Raw genomic sequence first — 9,252 nt, forward strand, 5'->3', positions numbered from 1 at the left:
TCATGGTCCACTTGCCTAATACACTGTATGATCGCATGCTTGAGATGTAACTTCAGTGATAATAATGCCAATGACAAACTTGCATAAAAAGTGCATTTTACAAGATGGCATTAATAGCATCTTGACCTATCCATCATTAAAGACACTAACATCAATTAATAATTATCCCATTACATTGTTTTTTTGTTATAAAATTATTTTACAAGAACATAAAATCATGTAACACCAATGACACAATTAAATGAACCATGTAAAAAAAATGTGTTTCCAGAAAACGCTTTTAAAGGTAAATTTGTAACTTATAGAATGAGGTGATACTGACTATGAAGCTCATTTCAACAGTCTCTTTGTCCTGTGGTCTTTGACCTATAGGAAGCACTTATCTACCACTTTTTATACTTTCAAAATGTCAGTTTTACTATCAATGACACCCAGGACATCAAATTAAAGGACACACATTATTTTGCAATAATTTTCTATCTTAATTATTTTATTTAGTTTATTTACGTTTAATAGACGTTTCATATTTATATTAAGTCTGAGAAAATAAAATAAGTAATAAGTAAAGATTTTTTTAACACCTGCAAATTCACTGAAGCAGTATGCATGACGCAGGGGACAAACCCTTATATATAACTGGGCGAAAAGTTGGCTTATAGAATTATGTCAGTTATATGGGCCTTAAAGCATTTACATAACTGAAAATTCAAGGGACATGTTTCTCACTACATTTTGAAAATGACTTAGTAGTAGTAGCTATTTAATTTTATTATATAATAATGTTACTTATTAGGCTATATTATTTATTGCGCTATTAAATTAAATAACAAATAAACTAGCTTTACTGAAAGGTGGAAATGAAAGGAAGGGTCATATATGACCTCATGGGTTCCCCAGGGCTACAAGTCTAGAACTGGCCAAACATTCATAATAAGTCAATTGGCTGATGATACAACCCTCTTCTTAAAATACAAATCTCAAATTAGCATCAAAACCTTCAATTTTTTTCCCCACAGACATCTGGACTACGACTAAATTTAAGTAATTATTTAAAAAAATGATCTGAATAAAGATTGTTTATTATTAAGACTGCGAGAATGCTGGATAATTTTACACCCTTGATTACTTCCCTGGAAAAAAGACTCTCTGGCTTCAGAGGGATCACAGAGGTATGAGGGATCTCTCCATTACAGGTCGAACCTTGTTAGCCAAAGTTGAAGGTTTTTCCAGTTTGATCTATGCATCTATGACTCCTAAGGTATCAGAGGAGTTGTGTGAAAGGATAGATAATATTCTTTAACTTCATATGGAAGAAAATAATTCACTATATTAATAATACTGGTCATGATTAACACATTTTATTCTGCTGGATTCAATGTTTTGGATGTTTCCACCTTAATAATAATAATAATATTAATAATAATAGATTTTATTTGTAACGTACTTTACATTTACTGAGATGATGCAAGTTCCCAATGAACATTCTGCCATAGGGGTAGAAATGTGTTAGTGTAACAGGACTGACCTGGGGATACAAATTATTGATTTACTATAAGGAAATTGTATTTAAAGCATAAATGGGAAATACTGTCACACAGGAATACATTTTTCAATTTTTTTTTTATCATATTCCATAATGAAGTATAGCACACCTTTCAGTTTCACTTTCTTTAATAGTGCTCTGCAAACCCTATGGTTTAACTTTTTATCTTGCAGGTTTACTTTATATACAGACTCATACCTAACAGCCTTGTTTTATTTCGTAGCTGTGTAGTGTCTTAAGAACTGTGCCTGGCAAAAAAAAAGGTTTTCATTTGAATTTTTCATTGGACCACCTTTAGCTTTGACTATGGTGCACATTTGTCATGGCATTGTTTCCACAAGCTTATGCAACATCTCATGAACCACTCCTGGACAATTCGAACCCAATGAATCTTGGCATTCTTGTCCTGGAATATGCCCATGCCAACAGGGAAGAAAAAATCCATTTATGATGGATGGAGGTGTAACCTGATTATTCAGTAGATTCAGGTACTCAGCTGACTTTACTTTACTGCTGCATAACGTTGCTGGGCTGTAATAATGATCCAGTCATTGGCTCTTAAGTATTTGCTGAAATTAATTCACATGGTGACTTTTTATTTGGCTGGGCAGTGTATTATGCCAACACAGTGGTTATAATTTCAATATTTTGTTGAATGCATCATACATAGGGGCTGGACAAAATAATGGAAACACCACATAAAATTGACTGACTTTGAAGTCATTTAAAAAAATGCACACTTACTGTAGTCAGTTGAGTCATATTAGGTGTTTGCTGTGGTGTAAACACTGTAACTAGGGATTATGGTGTCAAGAGATCTAATGATGATCAAGGCATTTTGGAGCCCAGTATCTGGGGGCTGGGAGCTCCAGCATTATAGTGACCCTAAGGATCCCAGGAATGCCAGGACAGGAATCTTTGGACGGCTCTGGAGTGGCCAGTGGAGAGTCCCGGTGTGGATCCTGCAGTGATGGGAAAACTAGTGATTGTGAGAAGAGTTTAGAGGTGGATATTAAGCTAACTACTAATAATTTAGTTAAAGCTCAGTTTATTTCTGAGGCACAACTGCAATTTCACACAACTGCAGTTGAAACAAAGTGCTATACTATCAAAATACACAAACACTTAAAGACACTTAAACATAAACACTTAAAGTGTCTCTTAGTGTTTGAGTTTGTGTATTTTGATGACAGAGAACTGCTATACTGAGTTAAAATTCTAAGAATAAAAACAAATTTTTAAACTTTAAATGTGGAAAGTGTTGGTGCCTGAGGAATATGCAGGGACAGCTCATTCCACAGCTTTGGAGCTGCAGCTATGAACACCTGATTTCCACTATGCTTTAGCCTGGATTTCCGAACCACAAGGAAATATCAAGCAGATCTTAATATCTTGAACTCTATCCTATAGCACATTGGAAGCCAGTGCAGAGAGGCAGGTATAGGAGAAATACGATCACACTTACATCATCCTGTTAGTGGTCGAGCTGCTGCATTTTGGACCAGCAGTAGGTGTGCAATGGAAGCTTGGCTGACAGCTATGTACAGAGAGAAATGGGTGCGTGCTAAAATAGAACCTTGAGGAACTCCACACGAGAGAGGTGCTGACGAGGAGATTCCTTCCCATAGGGAACAGGATGGCCAGCAACACCTGCTGGCCAAATGGGGACGAAACATAAGGGACAGGGATGGATGAGGACCGACTATGACATGCTGTCAATCTGCCACTGGAGGCAGTGAGAAGAATTTCATAAAGCCTCATAGGTCAGTTTGGTATTGAATTGTAATATTGTGTTTTTGCTTGAAAGAATAACTCATTATTGGACAATATGCAAAGAGGATGAAAAATCTGCCATTTTCTCCCTCCGTTACTACAATCCTGTTTCACAAGAAGGACCTGGTCAGCTAGTGGGCCATACTTATCTACTTGTTTTTAAGAGTTTTAGGTCTTCAGAACCACTACTGATGAAATTTGCACTTGTCCGCCTGTATTTTGGCATAATGTAGCTATTTCAAAATGATGCTTTTCAGAGGACTGCTTTTGTAGTCGAGACAATAACGACATATCACATTGATCTAAAGTCATCTCACTTTATATAAGGTATATACATAAAAAATCCAAAAAGAATAAGAAAAAAAAATCTGTAAATCACTTTTACAAGCTCCTTCTAATCACAGACTTGAGCTGTATACTCAGAAAAACTGTTCCAGGTCACGTAGCTCCCCCTGTAGGTCTGTCACAAAAATGCAAACATTAAATTTACTTATTGACGCTTTTTTCCAAAGCAATGAACTCATAACAAATCAAGATCAGACAGCTCCTGGAACAGCTGGGGATTAAGGGCCTTGCTCAAGGGCCCAACAGTGAGATCACCTTGCCAACCATACGATTTGAACTTCATCTTTCAATCACAGGCACAGCATCCCAACCCACTGTGCTACACACTGTCCCCATCATTAGGTCATCATTCAAATCATTCATGCCTGAGAATGTCACCATGCTGGTTAAAGTGAACACCTCCCTTATTGGCATTGTTACATGTTGTAATAGCTTCATTTATCATGTATAAAGGCAGCCTCTGGATTATTGTGAGGCACATTTAGAAAAGCTTTTGATAATCAGCGGTGGCCTAATGGTTAGAAAACTGCATTTATAGTTCAATGTTTGCTGGTTCAAATCCCCGACCAGCAAGGCACCATTGAAGTACCCTGAGCAAGGTACCACCCCCAAGATTTACTCCCTGGCTGCTGAATTAGCTGCCCCCTGCTATGTCACATATGGGTTAAATGCAAAAGACATGTTTTGTTGTGGTGTCAGCCCAGTGACCAGAGTTTCCCCAGCCGAGGAGGCTATCGAAAGAACGGGGGTATGCTACCCAGACTTACCGCCTGATCCCGGCTTGGTCCAAGGGGGTCTTTCGGGGTACCCCATCCATTGGTTCCCGAAAGGAACCACCTGCGGTCTCCTCATGGCACTGGTACTGCCCTGTGCTTTTGTTCTGCAGGGTCCACGGTGTGGTCCGGTTCCTGTCCTGCCTGTTAATTTCGTTGACGAAAAATTTTCGTCATAGTTTTAATTAACGACCTTTTTTCTTTGATGAAAACGAGACGATAACTAAATAAAAAAAATATACTCAAAGACTGGAACTATGACGAAAGTTATTGACATTTCTGTAAACGAATAAAAACGAGACTAAAATATTTGCCAAAGACGAGATCCAATCAGAACTACTCTATTTTGTTTAAGCGGGACGACTTGAATAGACATCCAATCAGAACAAACTCCCGAGAGCGGTGATACGCTCAGATGCACATAACTGTAGGCGATTGATAGACGATCATCGTATGTACCTGGTTTGAAACAGGCTGTTTTCATAAAATTAACACGACAATATGTCAGTGCCAGGAAGAAAGCGAAGCGAAGAGAAGACATATGGACACATTTCCAGTTTAATATTACAGAAAACAAGACGCTTTGTAAGCCATGTGGAGTCACCATCACTGGTAAAAACACAACGCACTTGAAGCGACACTTGCAAGTGAGTCATCCTGAAATCCAGGCGAAGGTAAGCTTGCTAAAGTCACGTTAGCACTAAAATTTCTGCAGATTGTAAAAATAAAATCCATGTCATGACTATCTTTGGTCAGGTGCAACAATCAGCAACTCTGGTTAGTTTAACGAGCTGTAGCTTAGTGTGTTCACTGGGTAATTTCTATATATATATATATATATAAAATTTTATTATTTAAGAATTGTACATGTTCAGACAGAGCATGATCCCTGATGGCATTTTCTTTGCACTTTTTCTTTGAAACTGAGTTTCAACAGTTGAAATACAGATTAAAAATTTATTTCTGGTTTTTCTTATTTTGTTATCTCTAATTTTTGTATTGCTTTAGTTCTGCACTGCTACTTTCATTTGCTATTTCATTTCATAATATGCAGCTGGTTCAAACAGAATGAGTAAAATCTATGCCAATGTGTATTGCACATTTAAACCTTAATACCATTCCATAACAAATTGATAACGTTTTTATTTCATGTTCAGAAATACAAGGGAAACTAAAACATGGATTACTGTTTACACTTTATATTTTAGCTGACTAAAACTATTGTAGATTTAGTCGACTAAAATCCTATGATTTTTTGCCGCCTAAAACTAGACTAAATCAAAAACAATTTATATGACTAAATTATGACTAAAACTAATGACATTTTCGTCAAAAGGCTATGACTAAAACTAAATCAAAATTTGCTGTCAAAATTAACACTCCTTAATTGGCGCCCTCCGCCTCTGCCGACCCCTCGCTGTCTACCGATGCCGTTCTTCCCTCGGCTGCCGCAGACGAGAGGAGCTCGTCCTTTCTACAGACCCAGACAGGACTCCGAAGGCCCCCCTGTCCGCGACCCTTCTGCGGCGCCCCTGACCGCGATCATTTTTTGGATAACTGTCATAATCGTTATACACCTAGAAATTGAAATGTTGTAATCACTATTTAATAGTTTTGGCAGTACAGTTTTGGATTTGTGCTAGTATCCTTCTTTCTCGTTCGGTTATTCCCGTTTGATTGGTTCGATCAATGACGTCTTTTCTTCACGCTGCTATTGTTTAGCCGCGCGCCGTCCCGCTCTAGCAGAGTAATCATGGAGGACTTAGTTTCAAAGCTAAACACGACAGCTCTGCGGTTTGCGCATTTAGGTTTCAAGCCAAATGAAAAAGGGGAGCCTGGTAACCTGACTGAAGCGATTTGCCGAATGTGTGGAAGAAAACTGTCGGTCAAAAGCGCCAATACAACAAATCTACAAAACCACCTCCGGATTTATCATCCCACACACTAGGTAAAACAACCTCAGCTGCGGCTCCTCCGCAACTGGCTATCACTAATGCTTTTGATCGAGTTACTAAATATAAAAATGGCGGAGCCAAATTGCGCTCGTTAGCAGACAGCGTAAAGAGACATATAGCGAAAGAAATGCTGCCGTTCAATACTGTCGAAAAGAAATTACTACCCAGACTGTGGCATAATTAGTGCATATTGATCCTGAACTAACTCGGTACTTGCAGGAACAGGTGTTGAATCCTTCAAGGGATCCCCTAATGTGGTGACGTGATAACCAAGCAAGGTTCCCTTCGGTTGCAAAGTTAGCTCGGAAGTACCTCTGCATTTGTGCGACAAGTAGTGCCTCTGAGAGAATGTTTAGTACAGCAGGAAACCTTGTGACCCCAGTGAGATGTGGCCTTAAACCAGATAAAGTGAACATGTTAGTGTTTCTTGCACGGAATCTGCCTAGCCAGTAATGAGCATGATCGGTTATGTGTGAAAAGGATATTGACTGTTGTATTGTCATTTTAGTTGGTTACTGATTATTTGTTATTTATGTCTGACTCTCTCCTGCCCTGTACATTTTTTAACAAAACAAAGGCAAACACATTTTTTTTTTACATTTAAAAGTTTCTGCCTTTTTATATGTTATCACTAGTGGTTTGTTGAAAACATGGGTTTGTCAGCATCATCTTTTCATCTTGCAACTAAGTGCAGCTTTTTCAGGACTCTTCTGAAGAAGCATCCCCATAGAAAAGTCCAGTTGTCAGACCAGGGGGGTATTCCAGAAAGCTTGGTTAACTTACCATTTGGTAAATCTTAACCTCTGGGTTGATATACCCCAAACCCGCATACCATGAGTATGTCGGTTCCAAAACACCTGAGAAGAGTAAGTTCAATCAACCTCCTATTGGTTACCCAGAGTTAATGCGCGTGCACCGTGCATACATAAAGACGCTTTCAATTGATCGCCGATTTCATGAGTCAAAATGGAAAATCAAAGTGAAAAAAAGAGAGCGGCATACTTCACAGAGGCGGAGTTGGAAGTTTTAATGCACGCATATGAGGAATTCAAGCCAATAATAATGAAAAAAAGCAATACGGCTGCATCGGCTAAAGAAAGAGTTGGCTTGGCAAAAAATAACGGACAGAGTAAATGCGTGTGTATTAAATTGCAAATTTGACATCGCCTCCCCTTTTATTATAATGCAAAATAATTAAACACATAACCCTTCCGCATCCTTTTTACTGTTAAATCACTATGAAAGCATTTACTTTTCCTGCCATTCATTTCTTTAGGTTAAAATAACAATGTGTATCGACTAGGAATATATGGTTTCTTATTTAATAAGGTGTAATCCTTCTGGAGACAGAAGAACTTTGAGCCAAGTCAAAATGAAACACAAAAACATTCTGCAAAAAGGTAATTGATTACACGATAATTGATTACCTATAGTTAGTGGAAAAAAGTAATGAGTTTGATGATTTTAACAAGGCAAAAAATTAAGGATACAAAATCAAGTTACCTGCACATTGATACTATGAATAGATTTCCTCCGCTATCTCGCTGTACTTGTATAGTGACAATAAAGACATCTATCTATCTATCTATCTATCTATCTATTAACATAGTCTCCCTCATTTATTGAAGGAGCTTTAATAGGAATGTAGGTGCCATCAATGCACCCAATTAGGAATGAATGAATGAATGAATGAATGCCTTTTATTGTCACTATACATGTATTACATGTATTCCAAATTACATTTGGAAACCCTGAAATAGAAAGTCATATAGGGAAGCATCAAGTGTGTGTGTGTGCAGGATGAATACATGTAGGCTATAGATATAAATAGTATGACTATATATTAAATATATATATGCTCAGTAGCAGGTTATCTTCAGGGAGTAAGCTGCTATGGTTACGTACATACCCAGAAAGTTAACCTCCGTTTTTGGAACCGAAAGTTGAGGTTATCCACTAACTTACCCTTAAACTTACCCGGGTATGTCACATAACCTGCTTTCTGGAATACCCCCCAGGGGAGAAAGGTAAACCGTCTTTATTGTGATCTGCAGGGAGACGTTACCTAGCAGTCTGGTAGTGTCAACAGCATGAGGGAGCTGCGCCAGCAGGTTGAATGAATGAATGAATGCCTTTTATTGTCACTATACACGTGTATAATGAGATTAAGAGCAGCACCTTCAGTGCAAAGATGTACACAAGACAAACAATAAACAAACAGTGCAAAAGTTCTGCAGCGCTATGTACATTTGGAATAAATGACTTTGCACGGCAAAGTGATGGACACTCTTTCATATGGTTTCTTGTAAATAAGCATTTGAGATTTTTGTATGTATATATTTCTATTTAAAAAAGACATTCACTACTTTAATTCTACTTGTTTTTTTGGACAAAATAGGAAAGGTAGGTTTTTTTTTTTTTAATGTAAATTCTCCTTGAGAATAATGTCTGAGTTTTGTTCCTTTAAATCAGAGCTAGATAAGATTTTAACAACTCTGAGCTATTAGTTAAGTTCTCCCCAAACGAGCTTTATGGGCCGAATGGCCCCCTGTCGTTTGTAAATTTATGTAAGTAGGGTTTTAAATGTATGAATTTACAATGTGATATGCAGTGTGGGTTATCGCACATTATTTAGGTATTACACGGTAATAATGATCATGTGATATTGCACAGTATACAGATATTGCACAGTTATCAACACCATTTAGGTAATGGATATTGCCCCAGTTGATAGACGGAAGTCCAGGGATTGGGTGTTGGACTGTGTAGTCTACTGTCCAGTCAGTGCATGTGTACGTTTAGGATGGCTATGGCTTTTGGGGAAAAAACTGTTCTTGAGTCTGTTTGTCCTTGCTGTGATGCA

Source organism: Paramormyrops kingsleyae, chromosome 12 (genome assembly GCF_048594095.1).
Source record: "Paramormyrops kingsleyae isolate MSU_618 chromosome 12, PKINGS_0.4, whole genome shotgun sequence".
Classification (NCBI taxonomy): Eukaryota; Metazoa; Chordata; class Actinopteri; order Osteoglossiformes; family Mormyridae; genus Paramormyrops; species Paramormyrops kingsleyae.